The sequence below is a fragment of the Felis catus genome, chromosome A1 (genome assembly GCF_018350175.1).
Source record: "Felis catus isolate Fca126 chromosome A1, F.catus_Fca126_mat1.0, whole genome shotgun sequence".
In the NCBI taxonomy this organism is placed as follows: domain Eukaryota; kingdom Metazoa; phylum Chordata; class Mammalia; order Carnivora; family Felidae; genus Felis; species Felis catus.
In genome coordinates this window covers 118,828,725-118,835,723 of record NC_058368.1, presented here as the reverse complement: position 1 = coordinate 118,835,723, position 6,999 = coordinate 118,828,725, and the positions used below count along the sequence as shown (strand labels likewise).

At 47.1% G+C, this 6,999-nt stretch overlaps 1 long non-coding RNA gene across 2 annotated transcripts; it reads left to right on the top strand.

Moving 5' to 3' along the window:
- Positions 1-2,876: 2,876 nt before the first annotated feature.
- LOC123380787 lies at positions 2,877-6,440 on the top strand. 2 transcript variants are annotated; one of them, XR_006586947.1, is made up of 2 exons: positions 2,877-3,465; positions 6,125-6,440. It is a non-coding gene; the product is annotated as an uncharacterized LOC123380787 (long non-coding RNA). The 2 variants fall into 2 exon arrangements; XR_006586953.1 differs by having other exon boundaries at positions 2,877-5,064.
- The last annotated feature ends 559 nt before the right edge of the window (positions 6,441-6,999 follow it).

Sequence of the window (6,999 nt, the reverse complement as noted above, 5' to 3'; positions counted from 1 at the left end):
CTTTGTGCAGGCTGGTATCCCCAACTCCACACAAACCTGCTTTCTTTTTTTTTTTTTTTTAACAATAGAAGCAAAGTATTCTGACTCCCTTCCCAGATGGGAGGCAGGAGAGCTGCCCTCTGCAGCAAACCATCCTTTACACAACCTGGAAGACTCTGTATTCCTGGGCCAGCACATGCTTCTGCAGTTGGAGACTGACTTCTGGGGCAATTTTCTCCTTCGTGTTTTAAGTCTGGAGTGGCCTGAGAAGAAATGCTTCTGTCGTGCTTTGCTGGTTCTGACGGAATGATGGAGACAAGGCCCCTCAGCAGCTCTGTTCTTCATACGTGAAGCCCCTCTGGGCCAAAGCTCCTTGGAGCGGTCTCCAATGCCCACACCCTCCTGGCACCATGAAGGTCTCCTTCCCAGCCCTCAAAGCTTTCATTTCTGTTCATTTAACTTCTGTATTTGTGCACACTTTACGAATGCAAATCGTTTGTTCACGGCTGCCTTGTCTCCAGGGCTATGCTCTCTTAAGATAGCAGGGGTAGGGTCTGCTTAATGACAGCAGTAACGCCGGGTAGGTGTGGATGGGTTGTGTGCATGAAAGTCTGGGTGGGTGGGTGGATATATAACCCACTTTCTGCTGCTTCTGCTTAGAGAAACTTGGGTCAGTCACTTCACTTCTTTGCGCGTCAATTTCCCCAGGGTTAAAGACCAGGCTTCTGTGTTCCCTTACAGTGCTAACGCCCTGTGACTCCATGAGGAATGGGCCACAGCAAGTTAACCTCCACAAGACAGGCTTTCACATGTAAGCAAAAGGGGAAGGCTTCCAAGTATCCAGCTGGCAGTTATGTTACAAGACTGTGCCATGCTGTTATCTATGTGACTGACTTCAGATGCCCTCACACCCCCAGGAGGGTTACAGCCCTCCACCCGGAATGGGGAGGGTTCCTGGCCAAAACCCAACTGGAGGTTGAGCATTTCACAACAGATGAACAGATATTCCCTAGGAAGGGTATCAGGGAGGAACAATAATGTCCATTGCATCCACACTGGGCCTGGTCTTCAGGGGACGTGAAGGGGCTCTGCCCACCACCCTCCAGTGCCCCCTCATTGTCTCGGCCTGTGTTCCTCTGGATTCTGAGCTCAAGGCTCAGGCAGGTTAGGAGTCCCTGGACCCAGCCCCAGTCTTTGTGCTCAGAGGGAGGAGACAGTCTTACAGCAGAGGCAGAGAAGTGACTTTGGGTGGCACAGACTAAGGGCGTCATTTCAAATTGTGTTTCACAAGTACCGATTTTAGAAAGATCCTCCTCCTTCCTTCTGTGGGCTCTTTTAAGTCCTTTATTTTAACCTGAAAGGGATCCATGGTGGCAATTAGCTAAACTGATAAGCCTAAATCCTCTGCCCTTTCTTCCAGCAATTAAGAGCAGTTTACATAGATAATGAAATCAAAATGCACTTACCCTATGAACAAGCAAGTCCATGTTTAAGGATCTCCATTGCAACTACACTTGCAGTTGAGGTGTGAAATAACATGTTCAAGGACATCCAGTGAAAATTTGTTGTAACAGCAAAAGATTGAAAGGAGCTTAAATGTCCGTCACCAGGAAACAAGTTAAATAAATAACCCATATGATGCCGTTCTAAGTAGCCATTAAGAAGACTGAGACAGGCATGTCTGTATTTACTGATATAGAAAAATTCCCAAGAATATTCAAGTTAAGAAATCAATATCCAGGGGCGCCTGGGTGGCTCAGTCGGTTAAGCATCCAACTTCAGCTCAGGACATGATCTCACGGTTTGTGAGTTCTAGCCCCGCGTTGGGCTCTGTGCTGACAGCTCAGAACCTGGAGCCTGCTTTGGATTCTGTGTCTCGCTCTCTCTCTGCCCCTCCCCTGCTCACGCTCTGTCTCTCTCTGTCTCAAAAATAAATAAAACATTAAAAAAAATTTTAAGAAAGATCCCGATGAATGTTTAGACTGTGCTTAAAAATTTGCTGAAAAATGATAATAGACTTGAATGCCTGTGTGACATGAGTGGTGAAGTGTGTCATCCCCAAATTTATATGAAGTCCTAAACCCCCAGTACCTTACTTGGAAATAAGGTCTTTATGGAGCTAATTAAGATAATATAAGGTCATTAGGTTGAGCCCTAATTAAATATGATGTGTCCTTATATAACAAGGGGAAATGTGGACACAGACATGCACAGAGGGAGAACGCCTTGTGGACAAGAAGGCAGGCATTGGAGTGATGCCTCTAAAAGTGACAGAATGCCAAAGATTGCCAGCAAGCCACCAGAAGCCAGGAGAGAGGCATGGAACATACTGTCCCTCAGAGCCTTCAAAAGAAACCACCCTGCTGACCCTTTGATCCCAGACTCCTAGACTTTGACAGCCCTATTAACTAATGGTGTGTGTGTGTGTGTGTATACTTTCTTCTTCCCACTTCCCCCCCACACTCCCAAAATATATACTTATATATACAGGGGCGCCTGGGTGGCTCAGTCAGTTGAGCATCCGACTTCAGCTCAGGTCATGATCTCACATTCTGTGTGTTCAAGCCCTGCATCAGGCTCTCTGCTGTCAGCACAGAGCCAGCTTCAGATCCTCTGTCCCCCTCTCTCTCTGCCTCTCCCCTGTTCACATGCATGCTCTTTCTCCTTCTTTCAAAAATAAACATTTAAAAAATAACTATATATACAGGTAAATAAAAGTAGCCTTCTAGAGACTCCGCTCTTCATCCCGAAGACATTCGCATCTTCCTGATCTAACTTAAGGTATCAATATGCTTCATTGTCTGGTGCCAAGTCTGATGGATTGTGAGGGGCTGTCCGTCACTGGCAGTGCTGTCTTGGATGATGATGACACTGGGCTCAGTGCAGAAGAGTTCATCAGTCAATGAGAATGTCCACAAGGAGCAGGGAGGAAATCTAGGGGCAGGAATTTCAAGCGTCTGCCATCTCTGACCCATGGTTGGGATTTCAGGTTGGTTTGGGGGTGCAGGGGTTTGCAAGTGATATTCACCTTCATGTAATAGGGAGCCCCATTATGATGGAGCTTTGCTACAATCTAGGGTCAGACAGGTGGCTCCCACCATCATGTGAGATGATGACTCAGCTCATGCCTGAATCTGGGCCAACTGTGTGCGAAGAAATCCTTTTTCCTTTCTGAAGTAAATGGGCAGATGGATAGTCACTGTGTGAGTCACGAAGCCTGAGGCCCCAAATGGCTGTGCAGATGGAGAAAAATGAGATCCCGTGCAGGAGGCTCCCATCTCCTCAAACGGTGGGGTCTGACCCCTGCATGTGCCGCACCTGCCAGAAAACATAGCTACCAGGAGGCAGTGTAAGCCCCCATGGCAGAGGAGGCACAGAGAGTTGGTGTGACCGTGGGCACTGCCAGGATCTTGGTCACCTTCCAAAGTAGAAATGATCAGAAACTTGGAACAATACGCAACGTGGAAGAAATTAGAACGAAGGCTGGTAAGTGCCAGGGTCAGCCTAACCCTGCTTCTAAATGTCATAAGAAAACATGACCACGTGTGGAAATCCACACCTGAGATGTCAGCATTTTATAGTGTTTACCGTACTGTTCTATTGAGTGATCTTCTCTCTGAAGGATAATAGGTAAAGCCTTTTAAACAAGATCAGCTCTTTGATCCCATTGGGAAGTATATTTCCCCAGTCAGTGAACCCAAAATACAATGTGTGTGTGTGTGTGTGTGTGTGTGTGTGTGTGTGTGTGTGTGAGAGAGAGAGAGAGAGAGAGAGAGAGAGAGACTCCCTTCAGAGATCTGCTGAGAAGGCAGGGGACCAGGAAAACAGGTGAAGAAACAATACAAGTTCAACTGAAAGACATTTGAGACAAAGGTGAATTTGGAACCTTGAACTCCCCCTTTCATAGAATCAACATTCAAGTACTTAGGCAAAATTATAAAGCTCTAGCAAAGGGCAATGCTTCCCAGGCACACTGGTACTCTGTGGTACTACAGGTACATCATATCCATCCCTTCCCACCACGGCCAAGTTCAGTGCTGGCAGCACAGATCACCAGGACAGAATCCTGGATCTTGAAAGGCATACCATGTAAATATAGAAACAACTACAAGACAGACTCGTAAGTTATAATAATGAAGGCATAGAAGACATGCTCTGGGAGTCTGGAAGAAGGAGCAGACAGGGAGATGTCTGAGCTGAATGTGAAGGGTAGGTAGGAATCTTACAGTGTGAAAAGGAGGAGAAAGAACAGTGCCTGCCAGGACAAGACCTTGCTCAAAGGCCCTCCAGGGAAGGAGTTAGGACCAGGCAGGGCACCAGTGAGCACTTTGAGATGCTCAAGGGCACGGTGTTCAGGGCAAGATGAATCTGGAGGGGTGGGTAGGGATTGTGTGGTAACAGGTGCAGGTGCCACTCCTGAGGCATTGGGAGGCCGACCCAAGCTCTCACCATGTGGGAGAGTAATCCTGTTTCCTGCCTCAGAGGTAACCTTGCCCTTAAAGAGTGAAGCAGAGTGAAGTGGATGGGGGAGGTGGTGAAGGGAGACTAACCAGGGTGCTGCTGACACAGCGCCCCTGCGAGCTCACAAAGCCCAAGCGTCAGCAGGGAGGGCATGAGGAGGAAGATCAGAGGGAGCGACGTGGCATGTGGAATGGATAGGACCTCCTATTTGGTAGGGTTTGGAGGAAAATGACGGTGATGTATCTGACTTGGCTCATGCCATCCTCCCCCCCAAAGAGAGGGGAGACGGTAGGGGTGAGGTACTGTTTAGGAAAGGCTGAGTCTGAGACGCCTGTGGGTCATCTGACTAGAGAGGTCCAAAGGGCAGTCAGAAACACGGGTGTGGAGCTTGGGACAGAGAGCTGCTGGAATATCTTTCTGATGACACAGTCCTGTGGGGAAGTGCCGTTCTGACACAGTGGGTGTGGTCTCACGGTCCGCAAAGCGGGGAGCTCTCTTCCCCTCACTCCGTGTGGGGGTCAGGATTTGCACAGGCCGGTGCCCCTGGCAGAAGGTGAAGGGAAAACATGTTTCACACCTCTGGGGCCTTCCCACAGCACTTCCCTCTGCAACCATGTTTTCCAGGTGAGCTGCTCACGCGGGATGAATTCCTGCACATCACACAAGTCTTAAGGGCCCTGGGTTGAGCTAGCAAACTGGAAGCGTGAGGTGGGAGAGGAAGGGGAGGAGGCAGCTCCCTGCCCCCAGGGCCTACTGGCATCATGAAAATCACCACTGAAAACTACTGGTGACTGGTATCATCAGAAGATAGGCCGGCCAGGAGAGCTAACGGAGGAGGAGAGAGGCTCCAGCAAACCTTATCAGAACTGTTCCGATTCTAGATCATTTCTTGTTTTTTAATGTTTATTTTTGTTTTTGAGATGGAGAGAGACAGAGCATAAACGGGGGAGGGTCAGAGAGAGGGAGACACAGAATCTGAAGCAGGCTCTAGGCTCCGAGCTGTCAGCACAGAGCCCCATGCGGGGCTCGAACTCACGAACTGCGAGATCATGACCTGAGCCGAAGTCAGATGCTCAACTGACTGAGCCACCCAGGCACCCCTAGATAATTTCTTTAAAAAAATTATTCATTTCTTTTGAGAGACAGAGAACCAGGGAGGGGCAGAAAGAGAGAGAGGGAGACAGAGAATCCCAAGTAGGCTCTGTGGTGTCAGCAGAGCCCAAATGGGGGCTCAGTCTCATGAACCGTGAGATCATGACCTGAGCTGAAATCAAGAGTTGGATGCTTAAACGACTAAGCCACCCAGGCGCCCCTAGATAATTTCATAATAACTTCATTATTTTACACCTGAAGATGCTTTCATTTGCTTGGACATAAAACCTCTGCCATTTGCACTCTCTTATTTACTGAATGCCATCCCTATGAGTCTGGTTCTGTATTACAGTTATTATCCCCATTTTATGGATGAGGAAAATTGGGGGCAGAGTAGTTAACTGACCTGCCCCCAAATTGCCTATCTGGTGAGTGGTTTATCTGGAATTTGGAACCCGTCTGTCTGACTCCAGAGGCTGCCCTCTTAACCATAAAGCCACAGGCTCCCCAGCACATGTGTAAGATTGATGTATTTTATGGCCCTTTGTACTGCTAAAAGCACTCTCTTACATTTATGTCTCCAAATTGACAGAAACGAGGCCAAGACTAAACCTTTAACCTGAAATGGCTTTCTACAGAGTTCTCTGGGGCTGGAAGGTAGACCCAACATCTGGGACACTGCAGTCCCTTCTGGGGTTATGAGCCTAAGACATGGTCTCAGAGAATACCCCACTGGCCTCTACCTCATGCAGGATGCACTTCGTGAAGCCTACATTTCCTCTAAGACCGCACATGGACCCCGATCCTTAGACCACCACTGCCAAGAGGAACTGAAACGAAGTGAATCACAGAAGGCGGGTGGGCAGTTACATTTTGTACTTTAAGACCAGAAAGTGCTTTCTAGCAAATCCTCATGTTGCTTTTGTATACATTTTCTTTTTGGCTTCTAAACTCATCAAAACAGATTCAGGGTTCCATTAATATTGTTAACTGATATAACAACTGTAAGAGCTACTCATCATTTATTACATGCTGGGCACCTTTTTAAAAAACATAATTCAGACTTACAAAAAGGTTGCTAAAATAGTCAATCTCTGGACACCATTCACCCTGTTACCTCAAATGTTAGCAATTTACTGTATTTGCTTTCTAAACCTGATCTATCAATGATCTATCAATCGTTTTTTCTGTATCATTTAAGATGCCATAGATCTGATGCCCTTTATCACTAAATATTTGTGTATATTTCCTAAAAGCCTGCCTAAAAATTCTGTTTCTCACAACCATACTGCAATTATGTAAATCATATTAACATTGATGTGATATAGTTACTTAATCGATAGCCCTTACTCAGATTTTGCCAATTGTTCCAAGATTGTCCTTTCCAGCTAAAGAAAATCCACAGCTAGGTGTTGCATTCACTCGACATGTCTCTGGACATCTGGAGTAGTTCCTGAATCTTTCTAT